The 23,196-nt window shown below is 37.8% G+C and overlaps 1 long non-coding RNA gene across 1 annotated transcript; it reads left to right on the top strand.

Moving 5' to 3' along the window:
* Positions 1-279: 279 nt before the first annotated feature.
* LOC120749637 (uncharacterized) lies at positions 280-18,571 on the top strand. The gene is made up of 3 exons (XR_005699704.1): positions 280-395; positions 691-793; positions 18,259-18,571. It is a non-coding gene; the product is annotated as an uncharacterized LOC120749637 (long non-coding RNA).
* The last annotated feature ends 4,625 nt before the right edge of the window (positions 18,572-23,196 follow it).

Consider the following 23,196-nt stretch of genomic DNA (forward strand, 5'->3'; position numbering starts at 1 on the left):
GTGAATGCTAACATTTGGCAAGTGTCATCACAGTTGCTTGCCCATGCCCTTGTAATGCTCTAAGCCAGTGACCCTTCCCTCTTTGTCACACATTTCAGGTAGCACTCAGAGCTCATTGTGTGCAACTGAGGTCAACTGCCAACCAACCAAGTGCTCTGTCCTGCTCACACAAAGCTTTCCCTGAAGGCAAGAGAAAAGAATAATAAAAGAGGGAAATGGCCTGCTGAGCAAAGACTCTGAGTCTTTTATAACAGGAGGTCGTTTTTGATTGTAGGAAGGAACCTTCAGTGGCCATGGAAACCAAAATGCCACACAAAAGCCAGAGGGTGCTTGGGAGGTAAACAAGATAGATGAAAGGTGATGGTGCTTTTAATCTCCACAATCAATGTGTTTAGGTGGGTGACTTTAATTTAATCCATGTCTGATTAACCCACTCCCTTTGTTTACACCATTATAGGAGTTTTTCTCCTATAAAATTTTTAAACAAATGTTAAAAGATTCCAGGAGAGGGCTGGTCGCCACAGTGTTTTCATCCTATTCACCCCACTGATGTAATCATGGATGTTCTCATTATCCACATAAATGCCTAATCCTTCTTATTCTTGCTAAGCTTATCCCCAGTGCTATATTTTTGAATGAGAGAGTGAAAGTTCTTATACAAATACAAATTCTTGTGACTTTCTCTTTTAGACACCTAGCAGGATGAAACAACTGGAAACAATGGCACTCAGTAAGGAAACCTTTTCCATCAAGAAGCCTTGGAGCAGTTTTGTGAAAACTGGTTTTGATTTGGGTGAGTTATGAGTCCTTGAAAGCTGCCCATCGTATGAGCTTAGACGTTTTTAAATAGCAGCAGAGGTTTTAATGACAGCCGAATGTTCGGAAGGAAGTTGTGCCGTGCATGCGTGCGCGGCTAATTTACCTACTTACTGAAAAATATACTCAGGGGTAGTGCTCCGAATGAACCCTGCCACATTCAGTTTGGCTTGGCTAACACGACTGAAAACTCTCTCCAATGGCTGTGCAAAGTTTTCCACAATAATGAGCATTTTATGGATGAGGTTTTCAAAAAGCCAGTCCCCCTTTAGGAGAACAGATCCCATTCAGACAGGAAAGGGAAGAGAATCTAAGAAAAAAGGCCCAGAGGAATTTGTGTTCCTACATCCCTTGGGGTTAAAGAGTACATTCAGTAAAGACAGATATTTAAGGAATTATCTGAGTCTCAGCGTCATTAGAGAATAAGCTTTAAAACCTCTCTGAATCTTGTCCTGGTTTCTGAATGAAAATAATCACTCATTGAGTTAGACTTATTAAACAGTCTGGAGTAAAGGATAGATGCTTCAAAATAGCATTTGCAGGAAGAAATGTCTAGGTTCAAATTATCATATCCCTTTCTATAGCTAAAGATGTGTTTGCCATGGTATTCAACAGCTGTCCGTATCCAGACAAACACTAGGCCCTGTCTTGAGAGCTGCTGCCTATCTCAAGTCTTCGAAAAAGTCAAGCAGAGCTTAGTGTGTCCTTCTACTATACAGGCAGAGGAGGCACTGCAAATGATGCTGCCCACTCTCTGTATAATAACTCAGCAGTAGGAGTGCTGTGGAGAAATAGACCTGGGCACCATGCCTTCCTCAATGCTGGGGTGATTGAACCTGTTCTGCTGCCCAGGTCAAGCCTGGAGAGGAGGGCATTTCTGGAGCTGGGATGCTCCTCAAAAAGAAACAGGAAGATTGAGGCCCAAAATGAAAAAAAACCTGCCTGTGAGCTCCTAACTGTAATCCTGTCAAAAAGAGATGGCCTGTTTGAAGAGATACTGCTTAAGTGAAACTACTTAAAGGGACAATGTGCCTGGATGTCACAGCTGTAGAGTTTGACGCTCTCTGAGGAAAACCACTGATGCTGTTAGTTGCCTTCTGCTAACAGTGAGCACTCATGTGTCCATTGAAGCATTCAAATTCTGATCTTCTCCTCAGTCTGGAGCTCACATCTTCCTCCACAGCTCTCTGGTGGGGTCTCTATCCACTAAACCGTAAGATATTCTGAGACAGCCATCAGAGACAGCTTAAGACAAAGTCTTTTAAGCAAAGTGAAAACATTTTGCTTTTCATTGAATCCGTGGCTATTCCTTATTGAAAAGACTACATCCAAGAATCTTACATGTGCTAAATTAGTATAATTACCTCTCTCACTCAACTGACGTTTAAATCCTTTTTATAGAATGGAGCAACATAAATAAGCATGAAGTGAAAGGGCCATACACGTACACCTTTCAGTAACTTTCACCCTGACAATAGAACTTTTAGGTTCCCGTATCTGTGTGGTATGAACTTGGTCATGGATCAGGAATATAAACAATTCCTCTTTATTCTCTTCTACTTTGATTAACCACAGTGAGAGATTACCTTCTGGACCTCCTTGATAGCAAATCACCACCATACAGCTGTGCAGTGCCAGGACTTTGAATACTATGTATAAAAATCAAAATGATAAATGACAGTAAATGGGGCCTTCAAGGTGTCAAATCAGCAATTATGGACTGGAGGTATTTTTAGGATTAGCTATCAAATGATCAATTGTTTTTCAGGACCTTTGTTAGGAATAAGTTTTGCAACTCATGTTCCTGAATCGCTCCATGACGGAAGTTTTCAGCACTTTCAAAGGCCCAATAATAAATGGTTCTGTATCTAATATTTTGAAATGTTCAAGGCCACTCTGCTGGCACAAGAATTGGTCTTGTGCATGTAACACTTGTATGAATGCAATGGGAAACAAAGAACTTTCCTTCCTCCTTTCCTCCTTTTATCATCATAAAGGTTGCCTAGAACTGCTAGAGATCCATGCTATGAGGATTCGAATTTGAATCAAATTTGCTTTGATTTCACACAAGTCTGTAGGCATCTTTCAAGGAGTAGTAACCTCTGGTGAATATATTTTTTGGCTTAAATATGCTCAGGAAAAGTTTTTTGAGGCTCTCTTCAGTGAGCAAAATTTGGGTTGGTCACCTAACTAACCCAAGGATTATTGTTGACCATGTATTGTTTCACACTGAAGCAGTCACAGCACCATTCTCACAAAGGAGCACAGAAAAACTTACTAATGCTGCAATCCTTCCCTAATTTTGCTCAAGCAAAACTCAGCTTAGTATGCTAGTCTATTTAATGAGGACCTTGTGATCGGTTATATCAGTTGCATTTGTAGAATTCAGGCTTTTGACACAGTACACTGCATCAAGGAGTCTGTAAAATATTTAACAGATAACTACATGGCAGTAGGATAGAAAAGGAAATAAAAAAGTTTTTCCAGGATTTTGGCAGGTTTTAAAGGTCCTTCCACTTACCAGTCAGATGATTACATTCTCATTTTCACTCTGAAATTTTGCTTGGTCTCTTGAAGTAAAGAATTAATAGAAAAATCAAAGAAAATAAGTGGTGGAAATATACCGTATCATGGGAGCTGTATCTCGCTCTGTAAAGACAAAGTAATATAACATGTTATTTAGACAGCAGGTCATAGAACTACTCAAGAAATAGAGGATAGTGACAGAATGGAAGGGAGTGTCAGCAATACCAAGTCTGAAGACTGAGTACATTGCTGTGAGGATGAGGAACTGAAGAGAAAGATGATTAAGAGATATTTAAAATTTTTCTTGTGGACCTGGACTTTTGGGCTATTCGTGCCTGTTTGCAGCTGTTTCCACTTGTCTCCTTTGACTGCTTTAGCAACAACATTCAACCTCTCCACATTCAATAATCTGAACTCCTCAGAATGAATGCATTATTTATTACACTCTCCACTTTGCTGAATGAGTCCCTAAGTTGCAGTGGGATAAACCTAGATTTCTGAAAAAGACCATTTCTCCCTTCACTGTATGATTGGGTTGTGACAGGCACAGCATCTGAGTCCTGAAAAATTGCTAGGGTCTTAGAAATAACAATCATGCTGCTTTCTGCCCAATGAAAGAAACGTTATATGGCCAAATTAGGCAACCCAGTGACCACCATGAAATCTGTTGAAGCTTTCCTTGGAGTTGATGTGGATACTTAGCCAAACCTCTTTGGCTGCGCAATTGAGCTTTATCATACTCTTCTTCCAGCTAAAATTATAAATACCCTTATATTTATGGTAGTGCAACACCACCTACTAGGAGGCAAGGGTAAGAAAGCTGGCTCTTTTAAAAATTAATGAGCCTTGGAAGGAAATGAAGCTGAGAGAGTATGAAAGCATATGAATTTCTCCTACACAGAAGAACTAGCATTCATTAAGCTGTAACTCTACACTGTTCAAAGCTCCAGTCCACTTCTGCAGTAGACTAGTATGAGTAAGGACTGTGGAGTTCAGGGTATGTGTTTTTCTATTGCCTGGAAAAATATATTACTGCATCTGTGGATAACAAGATTAGCAAAGACATTTGCTTTGTTACAGAGACATGTGCCTACCTGTACATTAGATGTAATAAAATTGATTTTGCAATAGTCTGAGAAAATAGGAGGTTTACATCCAATGTTAAATTTGGGGCCCATTGCAATGGTAGCAACAATAAACCTAATCCTATTTTTACACTGTCAGATGATGGAAATTGCGCAACTGAGTATGTTAAACATGACAGTTTGAAGGTTTTAGTACTAGTTAACATTAGGACTTAGAAGAGGTGAAAATGAATGTTCTTACAAATAATTCTGTTAAGGATGATACTGTTTAATTGTTATTTTGTTTCTCTTTTTTGCCTAAAAATATTAAAAATAGAACCCTTGAAAACTCTCTTTATGTGCAAGGAAGTGGAAATTCTCAGAAACATATAGATTGGATTATTCACTTTTTTTTTTTTTTTTTCCCCCAGGGGTACGTTACTTCTTTCTCATCTACCAAGAAATAGTCTCAAAGAACTCATGCTCCAGGTCAGAAAGCTAAAAAAAGGCATATTGACCTGGATTCCTCTTGTTCTGTACATTTCAGACTTTTTCTCGTACTCAGTCTTCTACTGAGGGTGATTTCTATACAAAACATTTCTACCAATATGTCTGTATCAAATGAAAGTTCACAGTTGTGGAACATACTGTATTCATAGTTATGCAGCTGTGAATGTTATTCCTTAACACCATCTTGGAATAAGCTATACAAAGGCAGCACAGATCATACAGAAATGACTGTGCCTATGTTAATGAGCCATTATACCTTCATCACCAAGTGTAAATAAAGAAATTTACAACTCTGAAAGGAAATTGCTGTCAGATATGATGGATTGTATTTCCTGTCTCTATGGCTGGTAAATTTATATTCAGTCTTCATTTGATTACTGGTCACTATACTGTGTTTATTACATAATAAGTCACTGAGGAGTTATCAAATAATATTCATGAAGACACAGATTCAGCATTAAAAATTAAGATTTTTTAGGAGACACGCTTCCTTTAATTTTGAAAAAGCAGCTGTGCAAAAGGTAGGCTACTAAAAATGGGGAAGATTAAGTCTGCCTTCCTTCCAGATAGCCACTGTTGCCATTTTTACAGAACACTATTAGATGCAAGTAGGGTTGATCTGATGGAATCCTGTATCTGAACAGTTCTGCTTCTCTCAAGAGTATGTGCAGGATGTGTAGTCCCAAAATCAGAATAATATTCAGGTGCTAGTCACAAGAGGGAGCTCAGTGCTTCAGAGCTATAATAGAAATAGATCAAGATTGAGAAGCAAAATGTGAATTGTTTGTAAAAGGGTATAAGGTTGGTAAATTAGTAGCAATTTTCAGTGCTTGGAGTATGTTACTTCAACTTAGATTTATCCTAGAACATCAACATTTGGCATTAAAAAAAGAAGAATATTTTACACTCAACTAATATATAGCTCACTTTCTCTGGCTTTCATCTCTCTAGTTTCTCATTATATGATAAATAATGTAGACAAATCAAACTGGTTGGCGGGGCGCATCTACCACACATTGTAGATGAACTACAGAACATTACAGCTGGGGGCACGGCATTGATTTGCACCCAGATGGGCACTTACACCAATACCCAGGAGGCAGAGTGGTAGATGAGTGACCACAGATATTTAGACAATTAACACACTTGCCTGAAATATTTTTGTTTCTAAAAATGCCATTTTTGAACTGTGGAACCATCGATTGATAAAATCGTGGCAAGGTGATCCCAAAAGTAAGGGTATTAAAGCTAGAAATTGTGGCAATTAACATGAAATTTTCAAGAAATCCAAACTTATTTTAATCTTTGAAGGTGAATAATTTTTAAATAATGTTATTCCCTCCTCACAGGTTATATCATAGAAATAAAGGATGATTTGTGCATTCCAGAGTTTGTTGTTCTAGATTATACTAGTCTGATTCTCTAACAATGGCTCATTTCTTACTTGCCTCACCCACTCCTGGTGTTGCCTGGGTGATGTAGTTGTTCAGATGTTGTGGGCTTCTCAAGTTTTTACTTATCAGTAGTGTAAAGCCCATGGAAAGGATTGGCTTGCTGAATTGGATTTACAACTGTTGTTCTTCACCAGAACAGTGAAAAGTAACTGAAATGGTCTTATTCCTCCTTCTTGCTGTAGATTCTCTTATCTTTATGTGTCTTAACCTACACTATCTTTGACAGTCTCTCCCTTTCTCATGCTCTACATTTTCTGGCTTGTTTCCCACTCCTTCTTGCAAAATATCATCTTTTCTTGGCCATCTGCTTTGAAAATGTCTGGTGAAGTGGGTAATTTAAAAAGTAGAGTCTGCACATATCTCACCAGAAAAAGATTTGTCATGGCTGCAAAATAGACATTGCAGAGAATAACTTCTGCTATACCCTTTCTAGGAAGGTCTCAATCCTGTGGCAGTTATAGAGCTTAAATCAAGTTTAGATCTAAAAGGTACACTTTCAGACTATAGTCATGGACTTCATGACAAAAGTACTTGTTAAAATTCCATACTCTGTGTTATGCACTTGTGCAACATAAATCAGCCTAATAATTGCTTTTGACCTTACAAAGTTCTGCTTTTTTAATTTAAAAAGGCCACTGTGTCCCTTTGGTGAGCACCAAATCAAGTACTAGGGTGTTACTAAGGTAATTTATTAGGAAAAAACCCCTAAACATTAAGCTAAATATAATAGCACATTTCTTAAAATGTATATTTTAAATCAATCACTTTATGAATTAAGTTTATTTTTAAATTTTAAAAGGTTGTTTTCTAAAGAGAAAGAACTATAATTTTGGATAACATAAGTATGTGCTTGCAAATAGTTGAATCCTTGAATTAAAAAAACCCCTCTGTTTTGAATGCTATAAATGATTCTATGATAGAATTGCACAAAGTGCAATCCAGAATTTATATTTTCATGTATAAATAATGGATTTATAATGTATAAAGAAAAAAAAAAAAAAACTTGATTAAAATTTTCCACTTTTATTTTCTTTGTCAGAAGACACATTGATAAATAATCTGTTTTTGTTTGTTTGTTTGTGTTTTGTTTCATTTGCTTGTTTGTTTTTAAATCTGAAGAACTTTTTTACCCATTAAAAGTTTTTGTCAAAAGTTTTTGGTCAGACTATGTGAATGTCTCACTTTAAAACTATTTCCCCTCTTGTTTTGCAAAAAAGCAATGTATGCATTATTATACTGTCTGAATAGCCTTCCATTTATGTTTACTATCATCCCCCCCTAAAACTGTAAAAACTTGTTGGCCGCTTTTTGATATAATTCTTATGAGTTTGATCAGCAGTAACCAAGTGTTTGGGAAGGAGAGCTCTTAGGGTCCCATTTATGGAGAATGTACAGAGGTCCCTTTTCTTTCCCTTATGGATGTGCAAAAGTCAAGATGCAACTACTATCTGACTGAGAAGCACTTTCTCCAATAACCAGACAACCAACACATAGGTGGTTCGGCCATGACAAATGATGCCCCTTCCTTTCCACCAGGTCTGAAAGTCAAGGGTTTGCAAAGTAAATAGAAATATTCCAGCGAATGGAGCACAAGACACAAAGCTGTAGGAAACCAGGCTTCACTAGTTGCTTTTTTCAGTAGGCAAAGACAATTCACGAAACAGAGGAGACACCTCCTCATATGGCCATTAAGTTCAAAAGAGGCCGAGTATCTTACCCGAAGAACAAAACTGGGAAATCCTGCTTTCAACCATCTAGTGGCTCTTGCAATCTAGGCAACAAAGCACGCTATAAATTAGCCAAGGACAATTTGAGATAATTCCAATACCCCTTACAGGCAATGCCTTGGCAGCCAGGATCTGATGACTGTGAGACTTCTCAGCCACACTTTTCACCCAGAGACATCCCCGGAGGCTTCTAGCCGTATCCCACTGCTCTTCTCTGAGGAAACCTGAGGAGGCACAGATGGTCCAACTCTACAGCTGTAAAGGCACTAAGAACATCAAAGTCAAGACTTCATTTCCCTCCAGCACAGCAGGTTTTAAAACAACAACAACAACAAAAACCTCCTAAACTGTCTATAGCTCAGGAAGTAATCCCAGCACAAATTGGCAAGAACTCAGATAACTTCAAATTGGAAAATGTGCAATTAATTTGCTAAATGCAAGGTGGCATGTCTGAGAGGATGGTCTGTATTTGAAATCAAGGACAGTTGATTAAAAATTGTGCTCTCTGCTAAGAAGGAAACAGTCATCCTTAATCTATGATTTACAGCATGATTTTATTGTACTCTCATTCAAGTATGCAATGCCTGATTGAAAAGGAAGCAAATCTAATTAATTAATATTGGCCTCTCATTACCGTGCATCTGCCCTGCACTTCCTGAATGACAATCCTAAACATCAGAAAAAGACAGATCGCTTTATAATCAAGGATCTCATGAACAACAAAATAAAAAATTAAAAAAATAAATAAAAAATCCACAACTCCCCGAACCGTATCCTCTTGCTAAGAATAATCCGGTGGCATTTCAGCCGCCCCGCTGAACAGACAGGCCTTACATCGCGCTCTGGGTTTCTCCAAACCGGGGCCCTGGCTGAGGGCCAAGGGAAGCAGATTTCAGCGGCGGGAGCCCTCCGCTGAGAACACCCTACCGCCGCTCCCCCCCGGCCGGGGCACCGCGCATTCATTTTATGTGTAGTGCTCCTGTGCCTCACAACTGCTACGGCTGATATTTTCTTTATGACTTCAGCTTATTTGAAGATTTGGCCACAAGATGTATTTTCACACAGTGCTCAATACAAAGTCTAAAACTCGAGCTCAGAAATGCAGTCTACAAAACTGAAAGGAGCTAACTTGATCTCTAGATATAAGTAACTGTGGAAAGACAGGGGGATCTACTCCTATGCAGTTTTGATAATTTCTGGCCTGTGTGATGACACCAAAAAATGTAATAGCAAAAGTACATGTAACCTTAGCTGTCAGTTGGGTGAAATTTCTTCACAGATACCCAACAGAAACACAGAGAAGTCAGAAAAGGAACATTAAGTCACTAGTAGCAGACCTCATCCACAAATACTCACCACCATCTTTGTACTCTATACCGTAGACTGGCATTCCAACCATTCTAACTCTTCTAAATGCAAATTCCTTCTCAAAAGCTACAAATGACCAGTATATGGGGTTTTATGGATTTTTGTGCCTGAAGGACTAAGTTGGAGTTGGGCAGAGGAGGAGACTCTGGAGGAGTTGGGTAGTGAGGGAAGATAAGAGGAGGGAAGGGGAGGAAAAGAAAAAAAATTGCATTTGTAAGCAGAGTCACAAGTGCATGAACTACAGGTACCACGTCACAGAATCACAGCAGTTTCTGCATTGTAAGGCACCCACAGAAAATCTTCAAGTCCAACTCCTAGCCCTGCAAAAGATGATCCCCATGTGCCTGAGGGTATTGTCCAGAAACTTCTTTAACTCACACAGGCTTCATGCTGCGGCCCCCTCCCTGTGGAGCTCATGCCAGTGCTCAGCAACCCTCTGAGTGAAGAACTTTGTTCCTAATACCCAGTCTAAAACCCTAAACCATCCCTGATACACAACTTCAGGCCATTCCCTCTGGTCCTGTCACAGGTAACAAGGGAGAAGAGATTAGTGTCTGTCCCTCCTCTTCCCTTCACAAGGAAGTTTTCTCTGGTCTTTTTAAAGTCAAGGACCAATGAAAGGAAGAAGGGATATCTGCTAGACAGACATGGATTTCCTTTTCCTTTCTCTTTGGGTTTCCAGATTATGTTTTGTATTGTACTCTAAAGGTTATATTCCAGTCTTAGCAAAAATAAAAGTCAGCCTCTTGACTTGACAAATATGTTGTTTCAGATGTTTATCTTCCCAATTGTTGATGAAAACCCTTTCCAATTTGTTCACAGACTTCCATTAGAATTTTTTTCATAAATACAAAACACTTGTTTCAACACATTTTCTCTCACTGTTACAAAAGGCTGTATAACATCGAATGAACGAAAATAGATATGTCTTTTGCAGAACAAAAACCTCTAAGCCATTAGGAGACTGCTGTGGCTGGATTCTTCTCTGTCCATGCTATTAGGGTTTAGGGGTTAAAAAGAAAAACTATATTTGTATTTCTCCACAGAAAAATATGCCAGTAATCTGACCTCAATCAATGGATGCCTAAGATGTAGCCCAGGTGTTAGAGATGGCTAAGAAGAGACAGTTGGAGATTGATTATTTTTATTATACACTTCACGCTGTCACTTGACTTATTAATCCAAAACACCTAACTCTTTCCAGCAGCTGGAAAAGAGATTCTATCTCATCCCTAACACTCCCATCAGGTGATGAACTATAAAATTTTTGGAAGTCAAACTCAAAAAAGTCAGAATCAATATTTTTTCATACACTAAAACTTAAACTGTCTAACTGGATATTTTCAGGTCTGCTGTTAATATGTTGAGTGAGTTCCATGGATGATACTATGATTTGCCAAAATACTTAGGCATATGTTTGATTTTAAACTCTGAATCATCCCATTTGCAACTTGAGAAGGCACACCAAACTAGAGGATGGAGTTGGAGACAGCAGTACTCCCAGTACTCAATCATCACGTCTAGGAGTTTTGCTATTTGGATGCAGGTGGCCCAGCTATTTTGCAGGAATTTAGGTTTGGCAAGCACTTACCTGGAAGCCAGAATAAAAATGCATGAAAAAAATTAAGCACATCTTATGATGAAGAAAGAGCAAAAATCTGTTATTGAGGAAAATAGGCGGGGGGGGGAAAAATTGTATTCGTGAGTTTTAGGATTTATTTATGCCTTCAGTTGCTTCAAGACCATCATGATTACAAAGAAAACTGCAATAAATATTTCCTGTGATATTTCACAGACAAGTTATGATAACAATTTTATATTTTACCAAGTGTGTAGGAACTTCTAAATGCATACAAAAGGAGCAAGCAATCTAGAGATAAAATAGTTATCTGAACATACAATGGTATCAGTGAAAAATTCTGCTGTACTTTTGTTTCTCATGTAGAGCAGCAAGAGTAGGTCTAAATATAGTCACCATGGAGGCTGAATGCCTCATTTCTCTAATGCAGTCATTCTTCTGGCATCAGAGCCAAGTTAAAGATTATTAAATCTCTATTGCCATGAAAATCTAGACATTGCTTGAATGTATTTTTGTATTTTTATAGTTGACCTCTCAAAATATTTGAAAATGGAATTCCATCTTTAGTGTGTATGGATGCAGTATCTCAATATTGGAAAAGAGCAACGCAATAACAACTGTAATATCAATCTCAATCTCAATATCAAGTTATTTTATGTGCAAAATGAAGGGACACTTAAAAAACCCTTGAGAGTGCCTTTAAAGGCCTAATTTACTTAAAAATGCTATTGTCTACTGACATAAGAGAACAACTGGTTTTGTTATGGTGTCCTAAATTCTGGAGATTTTAAATTCTAGAATCACAGTTGTGAGTGAATATGTCCTGAAGATTTCTGTGTCACTTGTCACTAAAGATTTTCCCCCTCAGAATGGTGGAAAAAACCTAATCAGCCTGAGTTTGTCGTGTGAAAGGGTATCTGCTGACAATTCATCACATGTGGTCAGTGTAGATTGGTGAGTGCCAGATTTTGTTAGCAAACTCTATCTACTAATTTTACCACCAAAGTTGAAACTGACAAGAGACCCCTTTCCCTGATGGCACTACTGAGAGAGTCTTTGTCAATCTGGAATGGGCAAACAAGCTTAAAGAAAAGAAGAACTGACTTAAACAACTGTGCATAACTCAAAGTGTGTTTCCAATGAATCAGTACTTTGGTTTTGAAAAAAGCTGACATAAAGTTTCTTGTCTGGTTTTTGTACTGTAGTCACTTTTAGAATTCCTAACTCCAGCCAGGCCAGTAAGTAGAAACAGAGCCAGTAAGTGCTACAGACCTACCTTTCTTGTGGAGTTATTTATTTTTTTTAAAAGATAATTTAAATAAATAAATAAATAAATAAATAAATAAATAAATAAATAAATATAGATAAAGTATATACACACATATATATATGTATAAATCTCTCAAGAATATCTAATTTTGCAACCAACACTAGGTTTTGCAAATCCAAATTTAAGCCAATTTAAACCCAACTTCTCACTTGCCAAATAAACCTAAAACCAGTTATTGGTAGTGACAGTTTATATCAGAAACCTGATTTGACTCCAGACTGGACTCATGCACGGATACAAGTTTCCTTAAGGATTTAAGAGATAGAAATATCATCATAATTGTTTTATGGAAAACTTACTTTCACATAGTCTGAAAAATATTTGTATTTTATATTGATAGCATCCTAATATAGCTGGATTTGGAGGCTCAAACTTTTCTTTCCAAGTCACAGAAACAACAGGAGGTAATGCTTTTATCAGTTTTGTTTCGGCACATGGTAAAGAGATAACAGAAATTCTAACTGCAACAGATATCTTTGAATCCAGATATGATTTATTTTAAATTAAATATGAGGGCACACACAGGCTAGACCTTCAAAAAAGGTAGGTCTGAAGAACGGTATGATATTTATTCCCTAAGATTTAGTGAAAGCAAAGTTACATGTGAGTTCTCAATGCTGAGAACAAGATTTAGACTGAACAAAAAATGAATGTGACAGAAAGAAAATAGTGCTTTGTGTCATTCAGAAGTAGTGACATTGGCATTATGGTAAATAAATTAAGGTAAACTAGGTAAATTAAGAAATATATGCAGCAAATAAGATTAAAGCAGACAAAATATAGGCAAAACCAAATGTTTTCAGCAGAGGTTCATATAGTCTTCATCTCATGTTGTTAAAGTTAACCTACGCACTTGCAAGATCTTGTAGGGTGGACTAATGAGGAGCTGGATGTGTTAATTTGTCAAGTAGTGAAGCAGCTCAATTAACTTAAAGCACAGACATGTCACAGAATCTTACAACTGTAGGATTGTTTGGGTGCAAGGAGACCTCTAAGACTGAGTCCAACCATTAACCCAGCACTGCAAAGTCCACCACTAAACCATGTCTCCAAGTGCCACATCTATGCACCTTTCAGATACCTCCAGGGATGGTGACTCCACCATTTCCCTGGTCAGTCTCTCTCACTGCTTGATAAGTCTTTCTGTGAAGAATTTTTCCTACTATCCTTTCGAAATCTACTCTGACAAAACTTGAGGCCCCTTCCCCTCATCCTGACATTTGTCCCAGGGGGAAGAGATTGACCCCATCTGGCTACAGCCTCCTTTCAGGTAGCTGTAGAGAGTGATAAAGTCGCTTCTGAGCGTCCTTTTCTCCAGGATAAACAACCCCAGCTCCCTCAGCTGCTCCTCATAAGACTTGTGTTCCAGGCCTTTCACCAGCTCTGATGCCCTTCTCTGGACCTACTCCAGCACCTCAATGTTTTTCCTGAATTCAGGGACCCAGAACTGGACACAGGTATTAAACAGAATCAGCCCCCATACTGAGCTCTGGGCAACATTACTTGTACCCAGCCACCAACTAGATGATATTTCAGTCCTCCTTAGCTGTCTTTAAGCTGCTGCACTGCAAGGACTGAGCAATCCACTTTAAACTCCCCAGACTTAGGACAGAGAACAAGATTACTCAGGAGCAAATGACTCCATAGACTTCTGAGGATGTTAGTTGGACTATCCGAAGCTCTGACTTTTTCTTTAACTTTGTGTTTTGGTCAATAATATCTTAATGAATACTGAACATGCAAGGTGCAGATAAAGAGAATCTAAAGTATTTTTCTTTTCTGAAAGCACTGTGCTTATCACTGAACAAGAGAAACAGCTTTCTTTTTGCTTATTTCCTAATGGCAAATTTTGCTCTGCAGAAGGGAAAACTTTCAGCTTAAGGGTCTGTGGTGGTGAAGGTATTTTCCAAGGAAGTGGGAGCTGTGGGACTGTTTTTTCTGAAAATTAGGGAAAAGTTCTCACAAATCTGTTTCTCTAACTGCTAAGCAACTCTGCAGAAGTCTGAGTGCAACTTCTTTCTCTACCCATGTGCTTGAAAAGAAACTTTCCAGATGCATAATGAGGAGAACCTCATTCTTACCTCCAAGTCTAGGGGATTTCAGGCTGTAAATCCAGGCGCATGTAGGTTTTTATCTCAAGTGTAAAAATATCCTCCTGTGAATAGGAGAGAGAGAAGATTCAAACATGCTTCATTCCTAAAAAGTGTTATTACTTGGCTTGAGGCTTTCTTAAAGGTATAGGCATCTCTCAAGTCTAGAGTTTAATACAGGTGAGAAACTAACTCAGGATTATAAATCCTGTTCTCACTGAACTCCAGCTTCTGTTAGGCTTAGACGGGTATTGTCTATATATTTCTGGAAAGTGTTATATAAAGACCGAAACATAGTAAACTTTCCATCATTATGTGCCTGTCATTCCACCTTCTCTGTGAGCAAGCTGCCTTTCTTGCCTTTTGCACATCTTTTAGACAATTGAGAACGAAAATAACCTGTTATATTTTACTGCATCTTAGTCCTCTTAGATTGTTTCTTTTGAAACTGTCAGTAATAATCCCCACTGTTAGAGGACATCAGGGATTTTATCCCTTAAAATCGAGCACTCATAAGTGGTTCTCTAAGGTAAAGCCCAAACCAGCAGGCAATTTCAAACATGCCGATTTTGTTCCATAGTTAAAAACTTAACTGAAAAATGTATTATGACATTCTTGTGAGAAAAAAAGACAAGGGGAAATGAATCCTATTTATATGTTTGGTGAAAAGATGATTTGGAGTTTATATAGTGAGAAAATACTTTGTTTTCTGTTTTTTTTTTCTCTTCTCTTTGCTATTATACTACCACTCATTTTTTTGTCTCGTGCATTAATGAACTTCTTTCAAAAAATCTTACGAATGGAAGAACACAGCCTGAGTATTTTTTGGACATCTTACAATGCATGCTAGTAGGTATATGCTTGACACCTTTTAAAATCAAGAATGAGCAACACCTCAAACTATATTTCTTAAAAAGCGGATAATCTCCTCACAGATCACACATGAAAATACAGATTTTTATGTGCAAATGTACAGGTCGATTATTGTAACTTTTTTTTTTTTTTTTTTCTTTTTATTCCATTGAATTCTATGGGTTTTACCAGATTTACAGAGATGTAAAGTTGAAATAACACAGTGTTAAATCCAGCACATTAAAAACTATAAGTACATCTAGTGCAATATTCATCCAAATATCTCTACAGTTACATTCTCCTACTCCTTGCCAGACACTTTGTTTTTGTCTGCCTTTAGTTTGGAAGCTTTTGGGGAAAGAAAATATCACTATTTCTTTTTGTAAGTTTACATAAAACTGCACTCTTTGCTGAAAGATAAATAATGAATAAAGTTTACTCATGCTGTTTGAACAAATTTGAGGAGCCTTGCAAGAAGTGAGCTGACAATGCAGACTTACTAGTTTGATCAGTCAGCATATTCCCAGCAATAAAATTAGGTTGATTCCCAGAAGTCATATGCTAGTGAATGCTTTGTGATTTTGCATTATCAGTTGGAAATTGATTGAATGGCATCCCTTGAGCTTTAATCTTTTTCCTAATTGCCTTTGATATATTTTTCAGGAAAGTTGACAGCTTTGGAAGGGTTTGAGTCGCTCTGTTGACATATCTGGTTTCTCATCTTGTGGCACAGACTGGCTGGAAATCCAGAGATAGAGGGCTTTTGTGTAACTTCCAGACAGATTTAATTATTAGTAATTACATAGAAAAACAAACAAAAATACTTTCAAGCAGTGCTTTTTGTCATACAAAACAAAATGCAAGCATAAGCTTCTGAGAGAAAAGGAGAGGCTGAGAAGGAATCAGCGCTACCTCCTTGAAGTAAAAATGGATCCTCTGGAGGGTCCCATGGAGAAAAACACCTGATTTGTGGTGGATATCTACATCTGAACTAGTCACCTCTGTCCTCTTTAACATTAGAGCGAAGAAAAGAATGGTTAATCTCACTCTAATAGAGAGTTAAATTATGTGAAATTAATTATTCTTTATGAGTATGTACTTTTTGGCTATGAAGGTAACACTGTGGCATTAGCTCAAGTAAAGGCATCTGCACTAATAAACTATATCTAGGTTTGGTGTATTCTTCTTTGATGATTTTGTGTCTAATGGTAAATTAAGTAATGCTAAGGAATGGACCAGGCTACTGGAATTCAGTTGTCTGTAATATCATTTTCTAAACAACCCATGGTGTGATTTTGGTCTATTCCACTTAGGACTACACCAAACAACTTCTTGGCAAATTTTGGGAGCAGACACAGCCATTCCTAGCAGATAATGTGAATGTAGGCACCCTGTCTTTGAAGGTAAAAGATTTTAGAAATGCAAATGGAAAGAAGTCTACAACTGATGTCTAATTTTCTGCTATACATGTATCTGGAACATCTAAATTTGAGAGTAATAGTAGGGGACAGTAAGCCTTCATAATGCAATATGTCACATATTTTCATCAATTTTTTTGACAGCAGCATCTTAGTTTATCTGGTAATGGCAAATGTGCAGACAAATGAAATGAGGATAAGTCTTAGAGGATTTCCACAGTACGCAGTGAGAATCACAGTGAAACACCTTCCAGAATAATGTTGATACACAGGAAAAACACCATATGGCCTTCTGTATCTATGAATGCATCAATTGCTCCAGTATGGTGTGTGCATGAGGGTCCTGATATAAGCAAAATTATAAGAACAGCCAACATATTTTTTTTTTGCTGCAGTCAGTTTGTTATACTCTCTCTGCCTCTCTTCCTTGTCCAAATAATAATATTGAAAATTCATGAGCCTCGTGGGATATATTTTAATTAAACAGCTACCATGACATCCATCCTCTACTATGAAAATTGTTTGACTTTTTAGACTTTAATGACAGCTTATCATTCCCATTACAGCAAAACAGTATTTTAGACTAGGTGAAAGTTTTTCATTATATAACCAATTTTCATGATATAACCATATTTCATATGCAATTATCTGCTTGAAAGCTAAATACATATGTAGACTTTGCATTGTCACCAGTACAGAGTAATCACACAGGTTCCCACTCTATTCTAGATTTTTATATTTGTGTTACTGGCAACAAAGAGAATAACATACTGAATGTCTTTTGAAAGACAGGATGTCTAATAGTTGTTTTGAGTTCTGGGTAAATTATTCCATGAAAATGACATCTGCAAAGCATATATTTTAAAATGAAACTTATATCAAGCAAATAATTTCTTTAAATATATTAATTTCATTATATGGAATAGATACTATGCTCTCTGATTCAAATGAAAAATTACAGTCAATGAGAAATGAGAACAGGCTGTTTGCAATTTTCTGAGATATGAGAAACTGCTGAGCCAATTGGTAATTTCAATTCACATGCTTATTTCCCTATTAATGCTACTGTAAAATAAAGAATAAACATTAAAATAAATTAAATAAACAATAAAGAATTTGCTGTGACTTTTGTTTAATTAACCATAACAAAACTTGCTGAAATGTGGTGCCCCATCAATTGAAGGTATCATGGTTGTTGGCAGTGGCCTGCCAACAATATTATGAAAAGATCCTGAAACTTGCCAAGACCTCTACTCAGCAAATCTGAGGCTTCTCCAAGTTATCTGATCCAGTTCCTGCAGATGCATTGGGCTTTTTCGTTCAAAAAACTCTCAGAGGTTATATATTCATCATATTCTGGGTATCTTGTCTTAACAACATCGTCTTGAGGTTGTTTTTTGAAAAACTCAGATAATTTGATCTGGGTTCCATGTAGTAAGAATTTTAATTCAGGACTTAATGTTTTAGTAAATTCCTACAGTTGCAGTGCACAGTATTAACCATACTCTACTGATTTTCCCACAGGTACTTAAGATGAAGGAAAAGTTTGCCACAATCTCCTTCATTGACCTGATGCTGGACAATGGTTTGGATTACCCAAGGGAAAGAGTCGGGTGCAGCAGAACTGATGCTCCTCAGTCAGTGATCTGCTGAGACCAGGTGAACAGAGAGCAAATGGGATATGGTGGACTGGGAAAGAAGAGGGAGTCCTTTCCTTCTTCCCGACTAACTAGAGCATCTGAGCTGGAGATGACAGGGGAGTAGCTCAATGCTGATGAAAGCCTGCAGCAAATTAGTAGCATTTGGGAGAAAAAAGGAAACAAGAAGGAAATCGTGCCACACCATCCCAGAAATGCTCTGCCTCCCAAGACTTTTCTTGGATATGTGCCACTGAAGATGCCATTCTTTGTTTTGTAGAGGAGTTAAGTTAAACCCTGGCTTTTGCTGAATGCCTGTCAGCCTCAGGCAGGCAGGAACTGCAGGGAGACCAGGCCAAAGGCATGCATGTGTGCCCATGGTTATCATGGAGGCCCTTTTGTGAGGAGAATTCTGAAACTGTGTCCCTTTGCACAGCATAGACTTAGTAAATTCATGTGCACGGACATGCAAATAACCTCCCTGCTTGGACTCCTGAGGTTCTCTGCCTTGGTTGTAAACTTGTCTTTTGACAGTCGTGCTATCCTAAGCACACAAAGGAACACTAAGCATAATACAAAGTTGGCCTGGAAATGTTCCCTATTTTCCTAGATTAAATAAATCTTTATGGCTGCGTCCATTTTAGAGTCTGAACAACTTTATAGTTGACTCCTATAGGGTTAATGGAATATTGTGGAGAACACAGAATTTGTACAGCAATGAAAAAGAGCAGAATCCTTTCGCAGGTAAGAGATGCAGTTACTGTGGCATGCACAGTGACATCTCTATGGACATTTGGATAAAAATTACAAATTCTCTTAAGAAAGGATAGAAAGTATTGGTGAGAAAAATTGCAAATCAAGCTACAATAACACAGTGTGAGACCTCTCCAGGAAAACACTGGCCAAGTGTCACTGTTCACAGAACCTTCTAAGTATGCTTTCCAAGTAGTCTAGCTTTTTTCTAGTATTTGTTCTTCATGTGGTTAGGAGTGTTTTCTCACTTACTGAAGTCTAACATGTGTTATATGATAAAAGACACGTCCAAGAAGTCTACCATCTGCTTTATCAACCAGCAGTCTGACCCACAACTTCCATAACAGCTAACCATCTAAATGCAGTTCATTCTCAGTTGGCAAGTTCCATTGGCATTGTGGGACAATAAAAATGAGACTGGGAGACATTTTCCTGCACTCTCTTTTACTGTTAATGGCCTCTGAGGAGACTACCGCTCATGTAAGCTAGAGTTTTTGGCTAGAGTTTTTCTCTGGAAGGACAACACATCCCCATACAAAAGCACTTTTAGTGTAAATAGAAGTCAGCTTGCATCCAGCACCAGGCTAGCCAGCATCAATCTTAATACACCCTCCTTCTCCATCCCCAGACCCCAGCTGCTGCACTCTATGCCTGTACTGGCCTTGCAGGTGGTATGGTTTGTGAGTCTGTGGGAAGAGTCCCTTGTGGCCAAAGGAGTGTTAGGCTGAAGGGAAGATGGACACAGGGAGAGTCTGGGAGAGAGTAATGTTTGTGAAGAAATCACTAACGAAGTTACGCTTTTATTGTTGAAAATCTATAGTTCTTTGTTCCTTTGGAAAGGCGGGTGCAAATTGGGTACCAAATGGAAACCCGAACTAGTGGTGTCTGGCTCTCATCCTGCAATTCCTTTGGATAATTTTGAGTGAGCATGTAAACAAGCAAGGTGATTGGTAATCAGGCTCCTCAGGCAGGTAGGTATGTATCTTCCACTTTAGAAGCCAAAGGAAAAAAAAAAAGTGTGATGTGGTTGTTTTGAAGGTGTTTTATTTTGCTTTTCAGCTGGTTCTCAGAAAAACAGGAATAGTGCCAAGTATTCTAAAACTGAGAATGAAGAAAAGTATCTTATTTCAGGATATTTTTCTAGGGGATAAGGACAGAAAGAAAGGATCTTAGAGGTGAAAAAAGGAACGAGAGGACACAAAAATATATCAACCTTTCAGTTATTTTTTTTTATAAAAAGGAATAATTATTTAACTTTCCCTGTGCAATACATCCAATGTGTGCTTTCTGCTGCGTATCTAAGCAGAAAATTTACTTTCAAGTTTATTTTGGAACCTTAGCATTGGAGATAATAAATTAATTTAAATTTTTAAAAAACATTTTGCCATTCTTAAGTTAAAAAAAAAAGTATTCTACTCTCCATTGTAAAGCTACTCCTCACTTGTTTTAAAAAAAAATTCTCAAATAAAAATTCCATTCTAAACTACAATTCTAAAATTATAATTTTCAGAAGGGCTTCACTGTTTAAGTGCTAGCTCTCTCCTCTGTTCTTATTTTCTTTCTTTAAGAAGTCAATCTCCTCTTTTTTTTTAATGTTTTTTTTTTTTTTTTAATTCTTTTTTGGAAAAGTCACATCTAAACTTTTGTGTTATCATCACCTTGCAGCAATGTCACAATTACAGCCACAGTACCAGAGGTTGTTGTATTTGATTTTCATTATTCCTTTTACTGTTCTACTGGATATGGGGCATGTGAACGTTTTAATATTACAATTCTTTCTGATCATATTACATCTCTTTCTATCCCCCAAAACATGAATAATGCTAGTTTGTGAGTAAATCAAATCAGAGAGTCTGGATGACTCTTTCTTGTAACACTTCCCAGCAGACAGAGCCTTTTGATAAGAACTACAGCATGGGTCGATTGTACCTTCAAAGGAAGTATGTGGGTAAACCTGGAGAGCATGTAACTATGGCTTTATTTCAAAAGACAGAAGCAGGAAATGGAGAATCAGGATCCCACCTCCAGGCAAAAGAATGCCTCTTGGCCAAGGAACTATAGATGCTCATGGTAGGATGGGTCTTGATTCCTAAATTCTGCTACCAAAGCAGTCCTTCTATGTGTTTGGGACTCAGGCCAGACCCCAGGCTGATACATCCTGTTTTGTTGGTCTTGAGTTCCTCAGCAAGTTTGACACTGCTCTGCCAGTAATTAGGAAAAGCTTTGGCCTAAAGCTTGAATATGATTACCGTAAGCATCTACTACAGTAAATATTTCACTAATGTCAATGTCTCCTGCCCAGTTTAAGTCCCCCATATTTTATTTCACATCTTAAAATAATTTGACGTCATCTACAGCAACTTCCAACCAGTGAACTCAAAAAAATTGGCAGACTTCATAAAATACATGTCACTTTCTGCAGTCCTTTGACTGCATCCTTTCAGTGAAATCTCACAACAAATTCAATTGGATTTTCCTTGAGAAAGTGACGAGTAAGAGTTGATTCTGTCAGGGTCAACATTGCTACAGTCAAACTAAGATTGAGTCACCTTTGAGAAAAAGGGCAAAGGCTGCATGCAAAGTCACAGGGACAAAACAAGGAAGGAGATTTATGGACATGTCTTAAATGTGGTGAACAGCTGAGAGCTCCTGATGGAGGATGGGAAGCCTGTCTTAAGCAGAAGGGTGTTTCTGTCTATCCACAAAGATGTCCCCTGGGAAGGCCCCTAGCCAAAAACAGTTGACAATTTTGGTCAGCAACCCCCTGGAAGTCTGCCCCCACAACAGGCTGCCACCTCCTCACTACATCATGTTGAAAATGACTGTTCCTCACTTAGTACAAATGTGCTCCTATGATATGTTAGACCTAGCATAAATTCTCTAAATCCCAAATAGATGGGAATTGAAACAATTCCATGAAGTTCCACATGCTGTAAAAATAGTACTACTTAAAAGTGTTTAGTATTATTAGACTGGATTTCCCAAAAGAGGAAATATGTTCTGAATGTAAGATCACTTTATGTTTTTAGCCTCCTAAATCCATGTTCTTGTCACAAATTTCCTGACTTTTTTCCAACCTCTGTTTCTTCAACAGAACTGAACAGTCTGTTGTGGATATTTCTGTTAATGTTATTACATATATTTTCTGGTCCAGGCAATCAGTACCTATTCAATTCCATATCTTTAGTCAGCTCACTAAAAATGGAGCTCAAAAATGATGTAAAAAATGGTACTTCTGTGTGTAGGAGGATGTGAGTGAGAACATAGCTCTTTCCTTCAGCCCATGTGATTTGCATGGAGTAACATCATAAACCTGTCTTTATGTGGGAGACTCCATGAACATACCATGAATCTGTCAAATTCCAGTCTCTCTGGTATACTTGGTAGCACTTTAAAATCTTCTAGAGACTGAAAAAAGAATTCTAAAAATAATACTTCCCAGATAGAAAATATAGACACCACAAAATGCAGTGATAAGCATTTCATAAGGATATTAGTGGGTATCTGCTTTCTTCTTTGGTAGTGTTTCACTTCCTACAGGTTTTTCCCTGATTATAAACCTGTCTGCTTTATCTACCATGGACTCTGCATCAATATTGTAACCTGCAGACTGCTGACTTCTCATAGAACTGTCTCCACCGGAAAGAAACAATAAAACTTGTTTGATAAATAAAACTTTTATCTATGCGCTTGGTCAAATACAATTTGCCGAGACTTTGAAAATCTACATCTGTTCTGTATACAATTTGTATTGCCATTTGTTCCACAGATGTGTAACAAGACAAATACCTGTCCGGGCTTATGTGATTCAGAAATGCGTATGTTAATCATGCTGGTGGAAGGAGGCGAAGGAAAAGACAATAAATCAGCTTACAAATGGTTTCACTTGGAAAGGTCTAACAGACCAGGGTTATTTTTATCCTAGGATGCTTTTAATTTGAATCAAAAATGCTTTACCACATGTTCTGCCAGCAGTTCAAAAGAATTGGTAACAAACATTTAATCTTTTTTATTCTGGGATTGGCACTAAGCCCTCATCAAAAAGCGCATGCAGTCAAATAGCTTATCTCCA

Source organism: Hirundo rustica, chromosome 2 (genome assembly GCF_015227805.2).
Source record: "Hirundo rustica isolate bHirRus1 chromosome 2, bHirRus1.pri.v3, whole genome shotgun sequence".
In the NCBI taxonomy this organism is placed as follows: Eukaryota; Metazoa; Chordata; class Aves; order Passeriformes; family Hirundinidae; genus Hirundo; species Hirundo rustica.